General features: G+C 53.5%; 1 long non-coding RNA gene across 1 annotated transcript; it reads left to right on the forward strand.

The window, feature by feature from the left end:
* Positions 1–252: 252 nt before the first annotated feature.
* LOC139669359 (uncharacterized) lies at positions 253–10,815 on the forward strand. Its single transcript, XR_011697251.1, has 5 exons — positions 253–372; positions 3,645–3,757; positions 8,169–8,348; positions 8,902–8,982; positions 10,651–10,815. It is a non-coding gene; the product is annotated as an uncharacterized lncRNA (long non-coding RNA).
* The last annotated feature ends 4,912 nt before the right edge of the window (positions 10,816–15,727 follow it).

Genomic DNA, 15,727 nt, shown 5'->3' on the forward strand with positions numbered 1-15,727 from the left:
GCCCGGAGCGGAGTCTCCTGCGGGCGCAGCCGCTGGGAGCGGGATTGGAGCGAGGGCACCGCAGGAGGGCACGGAACACGGAACAGGCGCTTCGGGGGCAGTGCCCGCCGGGCGCTGCCGCGATGGAAGGTGCGGAGCACGAACACGGAGCAGGCGCTCGGGGGCAGCGACTGCTGCGGCTGCCCCGCGCGCACCAACCGCCCGCACGCCGCCCGCGCGCACGCGCCGTGCGCACCAACCCCGCGCGGGAGAACCGCGTGCCGCGGCCATGGCGGCGCTGCGGGAGCGCAGGGTGAGGGCAAGGCCTGCACCGAGGGGTGCGGGACCGCGGGGTGAGGGCAGCGCTGCACCGAGGGGCTGCGGGACTGCAGGGTGAGGGCAGCGCTTCACCGAGGGGCTGCGGAACTGCAGGATGAGGGACAGGGGTGCCCCGTGTGTCATTGCGGGCTCTGGGGGTCCCTGAGGGGACAGTGATGCCCCGTGTGTCACTGCAGGCTCTGTGGGGGTCCCTGAGGGAACAGGGGGTGCCCCGTGTGTCACTGCGGGCTCTGTCGGGGTCCCTCACACTACAGGGGGTGCCCCGTGTGTCACTGCGGACTTTGTGGGGGTCCCTGAGAGGACAGGGGGTGCCCCGTGTGTCGCAGGGACAGGCAGGTGTCCAGTGTGTCGCAGGCACCCCCTGATGGTGACCGAGAGGCCGCAGGAGCCCCCAGCGGGACGCGGCGCCGGGCGGGTCCGCTCCGTTGCAGCCGTGCCCATTTTCCCGGAACCTGGAGCAGCTTCACCAGTCGGCGAAGGGAAGAGCTGGAGCTGAGAAGATCTAGCAGTGAAATAAAGCTTGTGGGTCTGGAGCAGAAATCACTGAGGGGCTCATGTAGGGACTAGGGCTGCAGATGAGGAGGGTAAAGCTGGCATAGGGACTACGGAGATAAATTTTGGACTGAGGGGTAAGAGCAGAAATCACTGTGGCAACTGAGAGTGCATCTATGGATCTGGGAAAGCATCTGTGCAGCTGGGCCAGGGACTTGGCATGGGGGAGTGACTTTTGGCACTGGCTGGTCTGTAATAGGGATTGTGGGGCTGGACTAATAAATGCAGGGCTGGGATTGGGAGTGTGGGGTTGGATGTAAAAGGTCACAGAGATGGAACAAAAAGGAAGATCCTGCCATGGGAACCTGGAGCAGCTTCACCAGTCGGTGAAGGGAAGAGCTGGAGCTGAGAGACGATCTGGGCGTGAAATAATGCTTGTGGGTCTGGAACTGAAATCACTGAGGGGCTCATGTAGGGACTAGGACTGCAGATGAGGAGGGTAAAGCTGGCATAGGAATTTTGAAGATCAGTTTGGGACTGGTTTCAACTGGTTTGAGCAGATCTACGCTAGTTTGGACTGGTCTATACTAGTTTGAACTGGTTTGGACGGGTCTGGACAGATTTGGACTGATCTCGACCGGTTTGGACCAGCGGGATCAGCTCCAGAAATTCCAGCCAGGATTGAGAAAACATACACGGAGCGGCTGCACCACCTGGTGGGGACAGAGCGGCACTGCGGGATCAGCTCCGGGAATTCCAATATGGAATGGGGAAAGATACAGGGAGCGGCAGCACCACCTGGCGGGGAGTGAGCGGCACTATGGGATCAGCTCCAGGAATGCCAACACGGTTGGGGAAAGATGCAGGGAGCGGCAGCACCACCTGGCGGGAAGGGAGCTGGGAGAGGGGACACAGCTGGGACACCCAATCCCCACTGCCCCAAGGGATGTGCCAGGCCAGGTGGAGTCCCACCCAGCATAAGGAGCTGGGGGAAGAGGGTGGGGAGTTGTCATTGTTGAAATTACTGTCTCAAACCCTCACAACTGCAAACGAATCAATGCAGGCAGAGGTTTAATTTGTTGCTGTGTCTCTGTTACAGCGTTTGGACTCTGGATGTCCAGAGGAGAAGGAAACAATGCTGAAGGTTGTCCAGCCCCTTGGGCAAGGCTGAGTGTCCCTGCAGATGGAGGCTCAGCTCCCTGGCAGCAACGGGCACATCCCAGGGCAGTTTGGGCAGAGCAGAGCTCTGGTGGAAGGTTGCCCTGTCGGCTGCCCTGGGCCCCGCTGAGGGGTTGGCAGGGCTGGAGTGCCATGTGCTGGCACTGGTAGTTCCCTTCAGGAGGGACAATGGACAGAGAGTGTCCATCTGCTAGAGGGGAATTTTGCGGTTGGAGGGACACTGAGCCAAGTGTTTGAGAAGCAGCTCCTGCTGGACTGTGCCCTCTGTGTAAGCTGCAATTTGGTAACTTGGCCCTAAAAGCCCTTAAATTATTCTGCCTGTATGGAAAGGTGGCAGGTGGAGATGGAAAACGTTAGAAGTAAAAGCAGTAATTGAAGGGATCTCTGGCCGTATTCATAGAAAAGACAAAGATCTTACGATTTGTGTGAGTATATATGTACATAGAGATGGGTGGGTGGATGGATGGATGGACGGACGGACGGATATGTCTCAGGATTTGAAGGCAGAAATAGTACTATTTGTTTTCATACTACATTATGACAAAGACATGGGCAGAGAATGTCCAGTTAATTATTGCAAAATAATTCAAGTTTCAAATGTCTCCTTTTCTCCTGGAGATTTTCCCCATCTGTTTGTCCATCCTTCCCCCTCCTCACCCTGGGCAGTGCCACTTTCCCATCACTTGGATGATGCAAACGTGCTAAACTGAGCTCTTGCTTGAATTCAGCTCCGTGGGGGTGTAGGATGGGTACAGGGGCATCCAGGGGAGCACTGCAGAACCCTGAGCTGGAGATCCAGGTATCCACTGGAATCTTCCCTGACTCTGCACACAGCAGGTGCACAGACAGCTTTGCTCACCCTGTGCCACCCCCAGCTTTGCACTGGCTGATCCCTCTGCCCTGCCTGGGGCCGTGGCCCAGGATGTCCAGGAGTTCCAGCTGAAAGCAGCTGTCCTTGCTGGGGAGATGCAGTTGTTGAGCTCAGCCTCCTGCTGTGCCAGTGCTCCTTCATTTGGAACTACCAGAAAAGATGCAACTCCAACACCAATTCTTGTCTTTAGGATACTAAAGTGAGCCAAAAATCACAGCCTGTAAGTGCTCAAGGCACTTTATTGATGGTGAAGGTCAAAGTGCAGCCTGTGGCAGTGAGGAGGTGACAGAGACCAATGCCATTCCCACTGAAGGAAGAGGAGCCCAGACTGAAAGGAGGGGGAGAGCACAGGGAGGGCTGCAGGGAGAAGGAAGCACCACAGCCAGCAGGAACACACGTGCCACTGCCAAGCACCCCGCCATCATTTGAGGGTGTCTCAGAAAGCCCAAGGATGCTTCTGCCCTTCTGGCAGCAATTACAGGGAATACAGAAGAGGGAACCATGGCTTTCAGGGAAAGGGGCTGTGTGATATGGTGGTGCTGGGATGAGCAGTTTCTTTTTGATCATCTATCACCTCCAGCTGGGAGGGTGGGCAGAGAGGAAAGCAAGTGGGGCCTGAGAAAAACCACCTGGAAGAAGGGTAGAGAAGGGAAGTTGTGGGGCAGGGTAAAATCTTTGAGCTAAGAGGAGGGTGGAAAGTGAGAGACTAATGCTTTTTAACTAATGCTTTTCAGCTTGTTTGGATTTTCTTTTTTATTAAGTTTTATTTGCTTTATTTCCTAAGGAGTAAGTGCCCCAGCTTGCACTGTGCTCCTGCAGGGGTTTGGAGTGAAGAGTAGAAGGTGTACTGGAGAAAGGTGTTGGGAAAGCCCTGGTCAGTGCCCTGAGCATCTCCTGGTGAGTAAACATTGTCTTATCTCGTACTACAGCAACAGAAAACATAGAAAGACTTGAGCAAGTTCTTCCTCCCTTTTTGGCTAATGTAGAGTTGTTTGTGCTCGGTGAAAAGGGCACTTTAAAGGTGAAAGTTCTGTATGTTTTCTGTGTGGCATTTCCAGACCCAGCAGGACCAGATGTTTCTGAGAGTTTTTTGCTAAGTCACTGATGCCAGTGATGCTGGACTTGCTGTGTGGTTGGGAACCAACACCATTTGCAAGTCCTCACATTTAGTAACTCTACAATGAGCTGAGGATTTCTTTTGCCTTCTAAAATCAAGCACTGAGACAATATATTGGCAGGCAGGAAAGGAGGAAATTCATTGCAGAGGCTTGCTAGGCTCGAGATAGATCTATGCAAAGCTGGGGAAAGATTTTTCTGTGGCTCTGCTGAGTTCCTGTTTAATTCCTCAGCCAGACGTGACCTTGCAGAGCCTGTACAACACAAAGGACTGGGAGATCCTCTGTGGGAAACACAGCCCATAATAACTCTGTTTTCTGATCTCTGTTTCTCTGATGCCACACTTTATAAAACTAGATATTGTCCCCGAAGCCCCTGAGAAAGGGCTTTGTGAGGGAATAAAACCATTGGAGTTGCTGGGAAGTAATTCCACAGGAACAGGCTGATTGTCTCCTTGTTGTTCCACATGGATATTGTTATCAGATACCTCATTTGTAGCCGTGTCCTTTGAGTGGGCACTTGTGTGTTTGGGCACTGGAAGGAAATGCTGGAGAGGCTGGACAGAGGGATGTTATTTAGTGGTGTTTTCACCCAGGGTGGGCACAGGGGGCTGTGCCCTGGTCCGTGTCACCTTCTGCTGAAGGACTGGGGCTTCGGAGTGTCGGAGGTGACCAAACCTCCCTGCCTGGCCAGGTGTCCCTTGTGCCAGTCCTGGTCATTGTCCCCAAATTCATGACAAGATGCCATTGGTGACAGTAAACCTGAGACTCAGAGGCAGGAAAAGCAAACTAAATAAACAGCCTGTGCTGCTCTAGGGGTTTATAGAATTAAGACTTCTCTGTGTTATTTATGTTGTTTGCCTGTTGGAACAATGAGGTGGTAAACAAGGGATGATGTGGGAACTGCAGGGAAGAAGTGCCTTTCCAGGCAGAGACCTGATGTGTCCCCCTCTGTTAACTCAGATTACACACTTGACTTTTGTTCTGAAAACTGTTCATTTGTCTTAAGCTTTGCACCCACAACTGGGAGATGCATTTTAGGGAGAGGGAGTTGCTGCTGAGGCCATTTGTGGCTCTGGCAGGTTCAGGTTTCTGTCTGATTTACCCTCCTCAGTTGGAAGCTTGCTGGGAGATGGATCCCCCTGCACTGGGGCTATTCCATCAGCAAGTGGCCAACAGGTGAGCCACGTGGGGAGTTCATGCCTGCACACAAGTGAACAGAAATGAGAAAAATGGTCTGCATTTACTAATTTCTTATGTGTGAGAGAAGCATAAAAGAGATCACAGCCATCACAAGGAAATGAAAATCATTCTGATCATTTTAAGAGTATTTGCCCCACTTTGGTGCTTCCCTTGTTTTGCAGTTCTGTCTGCTTGCTGTGATTTCACTTCTTATCAAACCTCCAATTAAATTTCCTTGGAAGGTAGAACTGGCTGAAGTGCAGCATCCTCTGAGAGCCCGTGTTTGAGTTTTGGTGAGGTTGCTGAGTCGCTCAGCTCGACTCAGGGTTTCTCAGGTCCTGCTCTCCTTGGAAGGGCCGCCTCGAGGGGTGGGCGATGCCAACCAGCCTTAGTTTTGCTGGCATGCCACGGGCGGGGATCTTGGAAAGGGAATGAACGCCCCGTCGGCCTCTGCAGCCTCCGCTCGCTCTCGGCGCTAGAGGGCAAAACATTTCTGCTTTCAGAGACGGCCCTGCTGGACCCGCGACTCCGGAGCACACCCTGCCCCGGGCAGCTCCTGCCACAGGGGCTTGGAAGTGCCCAGGGCACGTCAATTAAACCTTCATTAAGACTGTTAGGTTGGAAGTTAAATAAACCCCAGGATTTCTGCTCTGAGAAATGTGCCGCTAAATCCCCCTGAATTCTTAGGAAATAAGAAAACCCTTGCTTCCACACTAGGGAGGACCATGCTGTTTAAAAAAAACCACATGTTGCTGGCAGATGTTCGGTATCAAACTACTGCAGGAGGGCACATCTGTAGGTCTTGGCAGGAGGGCAGCAAGAACGATCCATGCCCCGCTTCGGCGGGAGCGCCCGGACTGGGGCAGGAGGGCAGCGAGAACGATCCATGCCCCGCTCCGGCTGCTGCCGGCGCTGCTGCCGCTGGATCAGCCTCCAGGCTCCCCAAGGGCTCGGAGCCGCTCCCATTCATCCCCGCCCGAGGGGCGATGCTGCCCGCGGGGACGCGGCGGGAGAGGCTCGTTCGGAGCGGAGCTGCGTCTGCCTCTCACGCCGCCGGGATCCACTGGATGCTCGGCCGGGATGTGCATCCTCTGCCACTGTGCGGCTGGAGCGCCTCCTCCTGCCCGCCCCGAGTGCCACGGGGAGGGAAATGCCACGGCCAGCTCCTGCTTTTCCACCTGGAGGCTGCAACGAAAGCCTGGGACAAAGGAGGAGATGAAAGAGTCTTTTTTTCTCTGACAGGAGAATGCCTGAGCTCGCAGTTGCCCCCCACCAGCTCCAGATGCCAAAGGAGGCTCAGCAAAACCCCAGAGCTGGAAGGCTCTTTGGTTCCTACTCTTGTTAGTTACTGATAAGATCACTGGTGCAACAAAAGGTGGGCTTTGGTGCATGACCGAAATCAAGCACAGGCCACCCAGCAAGCGGGTCACAAATGATGTCCTGGTACCAACACAGTTTGGTGCTCAGAGGGGCCAACTATTTTCCTGCTGGATGTGACACAAGTTCCACCTATTTGCTTCCTAGTTCCTTACTAAAATCCTTTCTCTCCTCCAGACAGTGATGGAACCTGCTCCCACAGCCAAGAAACAGGATTGCTGTGGGACTTGAAATTTTATTACAGAGGTAAAACTAAACACGAGGCTGTGATTGGCACTGCTGTGGTGTTTGCTTTGCCAGGGATTTGCTGGGCCAGAGTCTGCCCTTATGAGAAATGTGTGGCAATCAGGTGACAGGATTGCTCTAACTCTGCAACAGAGAGAGCACACCAAGCCTTGGGAAAAAGCATGATCTGAATTTTCACTTCTCTCTCCCATGCATTGTAGAGAAAATGGAACTCTTCTTGCTTGGTCACAAACGCACTTGAGTTGTCTGCAATGTCCTGATCATGATCTAATTCTCATGCTCTGCTTTAGGACAAGGTGTGCAAGAAAGAAAACCAGCACAGCAAGAAACAGAAATCAAGCATGGACAGAGAGAAACAGGAAAAGATAGATTCTAGTAATATAAACACTGTATTAATGAGGTAGCACATTTATACTGAAATTCTTGCCACAGGATGTGTGTTTTTCTGGCTCTTCCCTGCAGCACAGATTTGGCATTAGCTGGTGGAAATTCTGCCCCTGTTAATCACTGTGTGGTTTATTCCCCCCTCCCCCCCATATTAGTAGACAATCAGAACTGCCTATTCCTCCTATACTGGGAATTCCAAAGTTACAGGTGAAATCACCAATACTTTTCTGAATGGAAAGTGGAACAACAGCCTGGCTCGTGCCCAAAGGATCCCCAAAGGGCAACAGGTACCTCACTGAGCAGCTTCATTTCATTGCAGGGTGTGATTCTACTGAGCATTACTCTGCATTTTCAGACTGCTGCCCTTGCTCAACTGTTTTGCTCAACTGTTCTATATTCCACTGCATGCAGATGATTAAAACTGGTATCACACAGAGCATTATTTTTGCTCAGAACATCAGACTTCTTTTTCTTCTTTTTCTCCATTCAGTTTGGTGAAAATTTGTAGCCAAACTGGGGGATGACATTCAATATGGACTACTGAGAAATGTCACATAATTTCAACCAAAGCATTTCCTTGAGCTAAAGGCACCCAAACTGCCCCAAATATGTAACACAAATATGGTCTGTTTTTATTTAATTTTTTAATAAATAAATTGTACTAGGTGTTTTCAGGAGACCATTACACTTTTTGAAGCCTTATGGCTTGCATTTTAATTACCACCTCCCTTGTAGTGTGGGGAGTGTTTTCAGGCTCGTTCCATGCATTAAAGCAGCAATTCTGTTAATAAGTGCTTGTCACTGACTGCTACCGAGTGCCATGCAGCAAACAGTCCATCTGCCTCTGTTCTGTCTCTCCAGCTTTCTTTCATGCTCCCATCCCAAATTCTGTAGTAAATAGTCTGAGCCTTTGGTGGGATCTTTATTGGACAGACATTCCAAGCACGTGTTTCCTCCTGGTTTGTAGCTGACAGTTCTAACAGCACTTTTCCCTTCCCAAGGGCTGCATTGGAGTGTCCTGGAGTGTCCTGAGCACTGCCCAGACTCCCCTGCCTGATTTCCTGTTGGTGCCCATTGCTGACGGTTCCAGCCTGTGTGTTTGTTGAATTCAGACACTCCTTTTCCTCTGTGCTGATGATTTGATCCCTGTTCTGCTGAGTCAGACTGGAGCATATTTTCAGGTTGGCTTTAATTTAATCATGGAAGGTCAATTTAAAAGTCTCTATTCCTCAAGTCTAAACTGTGTTTGTGTTCAATGTGTTTTGCAGTGAGTAACACATGACTGTAGGTGGATTAGAATCCAAACCTAAAGGAATTCAGTGACATAATTCATCTATTTGCCTTACAAAATTCTTGCAGAAATTGATGTTGGATTAAAAAAGCTTTTGACTTAAGTATTTGGGCTGAGACTCATAACTCTCTCAAAATAATAATAATAAAAAAGTGGATCCCTATGATGTCTCAAGGAGGGTATAGACATGCCTGTGAAATATTCTTTGCCACAGTTTATAACTTGAGTTTTTCTGTTGTGTCCTGAGTGCAAAAGTGCCCTTGCAAAATTAACACAGCAGTTACTACCAAGCAAAGATTTTTTTTCAAAATAGTATTTTACATGGAGTTTTGTGACTTTCTAGAAAGGTAAGAATGACAAAATTATTTTTAGGCTAAGGTGAAATCTAAGGAAGAGAGAAAAGAAAACCACAATATTTGACTTCTCTTTTTTTTCCCTCTAAGAAAACCTGCAGGTCACTGAGTCCTTGAGCAGCCACTGCTGAGCTGTGTCTGACTCAGAGTCCTGGGGAAGCACGAGGACGTGTGAGTAAAGAAACATTCAATAACATTTATGCCAAGTGGAGCCCAGTGCTGGTCAGGTGCCATTTCCACAGCCCTTGGGGTACAAACCCAGTGTGCCCTGTGCAGACTCCTTGAGGGAGGGGCTTCTTCTGGTCCCCAGTGCTTCATCTGGCTGTGCAGCTGCACAGAGCAGCCCAGTGCAGCCAGTGCAGCTCCCAGAGGAGCCCAGCCCAACCAGTGCAGCTGCACAGAGCAGCCCAGCCCAGTCCAGCCAGTGCAGCCCAGTCCAGCCAGTGCAGCTCCCCAGAGCAGCCCAGTCCAGCCCAGTCCAGCCAGTGCAGCTCCGCAGAGGGGCCCAGTCCAGTCCAGCCCAGCCCAGTGCAGTTCCCCAGAGAAGCCCAGTGCAGCCCAGTCCAGCCAGTGCAGCTCCCCACAGCCAACAGCTCCCAAATTTGTGAAAGCCTTTATTGATCCAGTTTATTACAAATGCTGTCCCGAAGCAGCAAAAGTGACTCTGCACTGATTTATTTAATCCTTTACCTCTTGACTGAGGTTTGCTTTGGCCTTGCCTGGTCCCACTGAAGACCAGTGGGGGGCAGGAACAGGCATAACTTAATCATGGACTCACAAAAGCACCAGCAAACACTGTTAGGCTGGGGTTTTTCTCTCTCCACCCACTGCACTGGTGGACAATACTCTGGGCCTGCCTGGTCTGTTTGCCTGGGCATTTTTAATTCTGCAGTGATGGATTTGTCATCAGTCACCACACAGGACCCAGGCACCAATATTGGTACTTTCTGCAGGTTTGGGGCCTCTTGTGCATGTGGCTCCAGGTTTTTGTGTTTACAACCAACCCTCAGTTCTTGTTTACACTGTGCTTTTTATTTATAAAACAGAGAAAACAATCCCAGGCTCACTAAGGTTGAAAAGCCCTCTGAGAGCAGCGAATCCAGCCATGTCCACAGCACTGCCAAGGCCACCACTAACCATGTCCCTGAGTGTCCCATTGGTACCCCCAGGGTGGGACTGAGCCCACAGTAACACAGTTATCCATCCCAGGAGGCCCTGCAGGGCATGGACTGATGTTTCTGGGATCAGGAATCTCCACAGTGTGTCTAACAACACATCCATCACTTCCTGTCACTTTTTATTCAGTGCAAGTATGAAAATTTCCAAGATGGACAATGAAAAGCAATACCTATAAATCCAAGACATGATTCTAAATGGCCCTGCTGAGAAACCACATCATGTGTAATTTAATGGAGGTAGAAGGTCATTCTAAACAAATTAAATAGAACAGCACAGAGCAAACAGGCAAAGCACATCCTTATGGCATCGTGATACTGAGATTGAAAGATCACATGCTTCAAATAACTTAAAAGGAAAGTAAAAAGTGCTCAATAAATGGAAAACCATATTTTTCTATGCAAGTGCCATGGGTTTGGGCACCCAGGCCTGAAGCCGCAGTCATCCCTCACTCTCAGGAGTCCTGCCTTCATCCTGCTTTGGAGTGCACACCAACAATTAAGGCTGAGCTTAAGGACAGCATTTAACAGGGGCAAAGAATGGGCGGGGCTGGGCAGGGCGGGGGCTCCGAGCGCGGGGCTCGGGCGGCGATCGCTGCTCCTGTCCCTGCCGTCAGCATTGCGTGTTGGCATTAACATCCCATTGTCACACTTCTCTCGGTAGCCATCATTGAACCGTGCCGGTCCCACCCCGCGGGCTGTGTTTGGTCTCCAGTTCCCCTCCCCATCCCGTGCCAGGCTGGAACGAGCGGCTGGAGCGGAACTGCCCCGGGGTCAGCCCCGCCCAGTGCGGGTTTGGGGCTCGCAGAGACACCCCCAGCGCTGCCTTTGGGGGGCTCCGAACCAGACTGCCTTGGTCAGTTTTGGGGCTCACAAAGAAAGACCAAATGCTGCATTTTGGGGGCTCAAAACCAATTTGGCCAAATACAGAAATGGACAATAATTAAGTCATGTGTTTTGGGGATTTGGAACCAGGGTCACTCACACATTTGGATTCACAGTGTGAAAACGTTCTGCGTTTTGGGGGGCTTGAAGTAACCCCCAAATCCCCTCTTGTGGTGCTCCAACCAGGCTCATTTGGCCAGCGAGCCCCTGTTTCTCCCCAGCCCGCAGCCGGAGCGGCTGTGCCGGGACTGACCCCGAACCCCCACCCCACCCGCGGGGGACAGAGGCGGCCCCGCCCGGGCCTCCCCCCGACTCCGGCGGGCCCCGCCCCGGCCCCGCACGAAGGTGCCGCCCGCGGGAGGAGCGGCCGCGGGGCAGGCGGGGCCGCCCAGGTGAGCGGGGCGGGAAGTCCCGGGAAGGGCTGGTGGTATCCTTTGCTCGCTGAGTGCACGTTCTGGGAGGCAGCAGCAGCTGCTCGGGCTCTTCGGGCTCCCCTTCTCTATCCCCTCTATTTCTCCTTCCTTCTCCCCTGCTACCCCCTCTCCTTTCCGCCCAGCCTCTCCTTCCCTCCCCTCCCCTCCACTCCCTGTCCCCCTACGCACTCCAGCCCCCCATGCTGCCTCTCCTTCCCCCTCGCTCCTTCCCCGCTCCCCAACCCAACCTCCCCTCTATTCCCCTCTGCCTTTCCTTCCTGCACCCCTGTGCCGCTCCTCACTCGGCCTCCCCCTACACCTGCCCAGCTCCCCTGCACACCCCGACCCCTCCGTACCCCATACCTCTCTCTGCCCTATACCTCTGTCTGCCCTATAGCCTTCTCTCCCCCATAGCCCTCTCTGCTCTATACCCTTCTCTGCCCTATACATTGCTCTCCCCTACAGTCTTCTCTCTCCTATAGCCTTCTCTGCTCTATACACTTTTGTCCCCCATAGCCTTCTCTCTTCTATACTCTTCACCCTTCTCTCTCCTATACCCTTCTCTCCCCTGTAGCTTTGTCTCCCCTCTAGCCTTCTCTACCCTATACACCTCCCACAGCCTTTCCTCTTCTATACCCTTCTTTCTGCTATACCATTCTCTGCCCTGTACCACTCTCTGTCTCACAGTCTTCTCTTCCCTACAGCCTTCTCTTCCCTATACCATTCTCTGCCCTGTTATACATCGATCTCCCCCATCGCCTTCTCCTCTCCTACACCCTCTCCCCATCCCCTGTGTCCCCTGTCCCCGTCTCTGTCCCCGCAGCCGCGGGTTGGGGGCGCCGGTTTAATAAAGCCCCGAGGACCGGACCCGGCGCCCCCCCAGAGCCCCCCAACGGGGTCGATGCTTGCAGTTGCCAAGCAGCGCCCGACACCGCCGGGGCTCCGGCCCGTCCCGACATCACCCCGGGGGCTCCGCGGGAGGGAGCGGGCCGGGGGCACAGCCTGCGAATTTGGGCTCCCGAATAGACCGCTGGGTCTGTCTGTGGGCCCAAACCCAGGGGCCGTTTGGGCCACGTCGGGGGGTCGGGGGGAGGCAGATGGGCACGGGATGAGGGTCCCCTCCGGAGGAGAGGGCTCGGGGTCTCGGGCCCCCTCCGGAGGGGGTGGTGTGTCCTGGGGACGGTTGGGGGAGGCGGGGCCCGGGGAGGGAGGGGGCGGATGGGGTGGAGGGGGGATTTCATCCCCGCCTCTCCCCTCCTTTCCCGGGCTCCTCCTCCGGAGTCCTGCCCCTTCCCCCCCGCCCGGGACCCCGTCCTCCGGACAGGGGCTAGGAGGCGGGAGGGGGTGTGGGGGTGTGGGTAGGGGGCCGAGGTAGCAGGGGGCGTCACGTCACTCTGGAGCATGAAAAAATTAATGTCTTGCAATGAAACGCAGTGTCGCCTCCTCCCCCCCCTTCCCTTCGCCCCCTTTTCCTTCCCCCTAACCCTCCCCCTTTCCCCCCCCGAATAAAGTTTGAAACCTTACTCCATCTCCCCCCCGCCTTCCCCCACCCTTTTTCCCTCCCTTTGTCCCCCTTTCCCCCCTTCCGCCCCTCATAACCCCTCCCCCCGTTTCCTCCCCACTCCCGAATAAAGTTTGGAACCTTACTCCCCCAATTTCACTCCGCCCCCTTCCCCCTCCCCTTGCCACCCCCACCCCCCCCCCAAAAAGTTTGGAACCTTATTTCCCCCCTTTCCCTCCCCCCTTTCCCCCTCATACCCCCCCCTTCCGCCCCCCCCAACCCCCCCCTCCCCTTTCCCCTTCCCCGAATAAAGTTTGGAACCTGCCCCGAGAGCGCGCTGGAGGGGCCCTGCCCGTGTCGGGAGCAGCCGCGGGGATTGCAGAACTGAAGCAGCGCCGGGGATGGGTCGGAGCCTCCCCGGGAGCCTCCTGGGGCCGTGTCGGGGCTGCAGGACCCACCCAGGTCAGGCTTGCCCTGCGCTCCCAGGCCCTGCCCCGCAGAGCCGGGCCCAGCCCTGCCAGCCGGGGCCGCGCTCCGTGTGCCCGGCACGGGCAGGGCTGGGGGGCTGTTCCGGACCCCCAAACCGCAGGGTTTGGGCTTTCTGTTCCAGGCCTGCAACTGCCTGGATGAGCCCCGTTTTGTCTCCCTAAACAGGTGCAGATGTTACTCCACTGGATTCCCACTGCAGACCCTGTTGGGCTCCAGCAGCTCGAGCTCACACCTGAAAAAGGTTTGTTGGCTAAGCACAGGTGAGGTGTGTTTGGGGAATCCTCTGCCCAAAATGGGCAGGTTTGCTGTGCTGGGGCAGGTCCTTGGATCTCACTGTCCCACAGGCACCAACAGATTCCATGTGGGAACTGACCAATTCCCAGCCTCCCCTGAAACGAAGCCATGCAATGCAGCCTGGCTGCAGCCTGGATTGATCCTAAGAATGGAATATTCTATTCCCCAAATACAGGTTTGCTGGGCTGCCTCGAGCCGTGCACAGCCGAGGCACCGGGAACACCCCCGGGGCGGCTCGGGGTGATCCCAACAAAAGGGCTGGAAGATGCCAACGCTGAGCAGTGCCCAGCAGGGGATGGGCCGGGTGTTCCTCGCCGTGTACCGCAGCTCAGGGCAAGGGAGCTCCGCCTGCTGCTGCCAGAGAGAACCTGCTGTGCGAGGGCAAGGCCCCCGTGGGGCTCCCCCGGGCCGTGCCGGCCCCCCCCCCTCCCCAGCCGTGGGCTCCCCCAGGACTGCTGCGTTCTCATTCCAAGGGGCTGCCTCGCTCTCCAGGGTAAGTGTATTTTTGGAAAGAATAAACCCCGAGCAGTCAGGGCTGGGACAGCCCCCAGTGCACAGGATGGTACCCCAGGAATGCCACCTGGGCCTGTCAGTCACATCCTGCACAGGGACTCAGTGTCAGGGGGTTTGTTCTCAGCCACAGGGCGCTTTGCCAGGAGCAGGAGGAAGATGTGGGTGCCCAAGGGGTGCCTGGCACTGGCTGTTCAGCAGCACCACAGGGGCGGCTGGAGGGAGGGGAGAACTCCCCCTGTGTTTCTGAGCACTATTAAGAGACTGGCCATAAACATTCAATACTCATTTTAGGTTTAAAAACCCCTCACATCAGCTGACACCAATAATCCCACATCAGCTGACACCAATAATCCCACATCAGCTGACACCAACATGCGTCATGCCAAATAGCCCCAATATCTGCAGGCTTCAAAACAAAGATAAACAAGTGGTTTTCCTTTACTTCTATGCAATTATATGTAAGTAAGATTAAGAATGCCTGAGCATGTTTTCTTCCTTAAATCTCTAGGCCACTATTAAACTACTAACTAGATTTCAAAGCAAAAAGAAATGAAATTGATTAATGAAATCCCATGCCCCCTGTTTGCATGTTCACCAGGAGAACAGGAACATTGTGGGACTGTTTCACCAGGCACTGCAATAACCTGAGCTCACAAGAACAAACAGCTGTGATTTAAGGAAGGATTTCAGTGTGACAGAAGAGGCTGTGAGTCACAGAGTACTGTGGCCCCTCCAGAGGGAGGGCTGTGACACTTTCCAGCTCCAGCAGCTCATCCAACCCAGGATGCTGCTCCTGTCAGCTCAAACTGGGTTCTGATTGGGCCCCAAACCTTCCAAACATTCCAGGATGAGGACACATAAGCTCAGGGATAAACAAAGGTCTCTTGGAAGCCAAATATCTGTTTCATTACTACAGGGAAAATGAAATAATCTTTCTACCTTCCTGGTTTATGTTTTATGTTTTCTTTCCCTTGCTTGGATTTCTGCTCTTTGACTTTTGCCAGTCTTGGCACATGTAACTTCCACTATTTTCATCCTCTGCCTTTTCCAGGCTGCCTCTGGTGCAGCTCACCTGACAGTAGTTAGTTTTATCCTGCTCTTTTTAACTTTAGACAGTATCCCTTTCCACTGTGGACAAGCAGGGGTTTCTTGCCTTGCTCTGGAGCAGCATCCCCTGTGCCTGCATTGCAAGTGCCAGCTGGTGTTCTCTAACCTTTGGTGTTCCCAGAGCTCCCAGATCACTTGCAGGGAAGCATTTGGGAGCTGGAAGCCTGTCCTGGTGATCTCTGCTCATGCACATGGTTAGTACAAAATCAGTCCTGAATTCTGAGCCCAGTGAGTGGGAACAGGTGCAACCAAGTGACCACAGTTTGTGCTCACTGAGATGTCACAAACACTAAATTGAAGAATGTCAACACACAAATGTATCCTCTGCTACACAATAACTTCAGTTACATTCACGAGAAGGCAAATATAATCATCGCGAGTCTCAGTTTTGAGGTTGTGACCAAGATACATTTTCAGTAATTTTGAACAATTATTTCACCTCATTGCTTAGTGGGAATCCATAAAGGGAGAAAGCACACACAGGTTATTGGAACCCCTTTCCTGCTAAAGCTGAGGCTCATTGAGGTGCCCTGAGAGAA

Source organism: Pithys albifrons, chromosome 3 (genome assembly GCF_047495875.1).
Source record: "Pithys albifrons albifrons isolate INPA30051 chromosome 3, PitAlb_v1, whole genome shotgun sequence".
Classification (NCBI taxonomy): domain Eukaryota; kingdom Metazoa; phylum Chordata; class Aves; order Passeriformes; family Thamnophilidae; genus Pithys; species Pithys albifrons.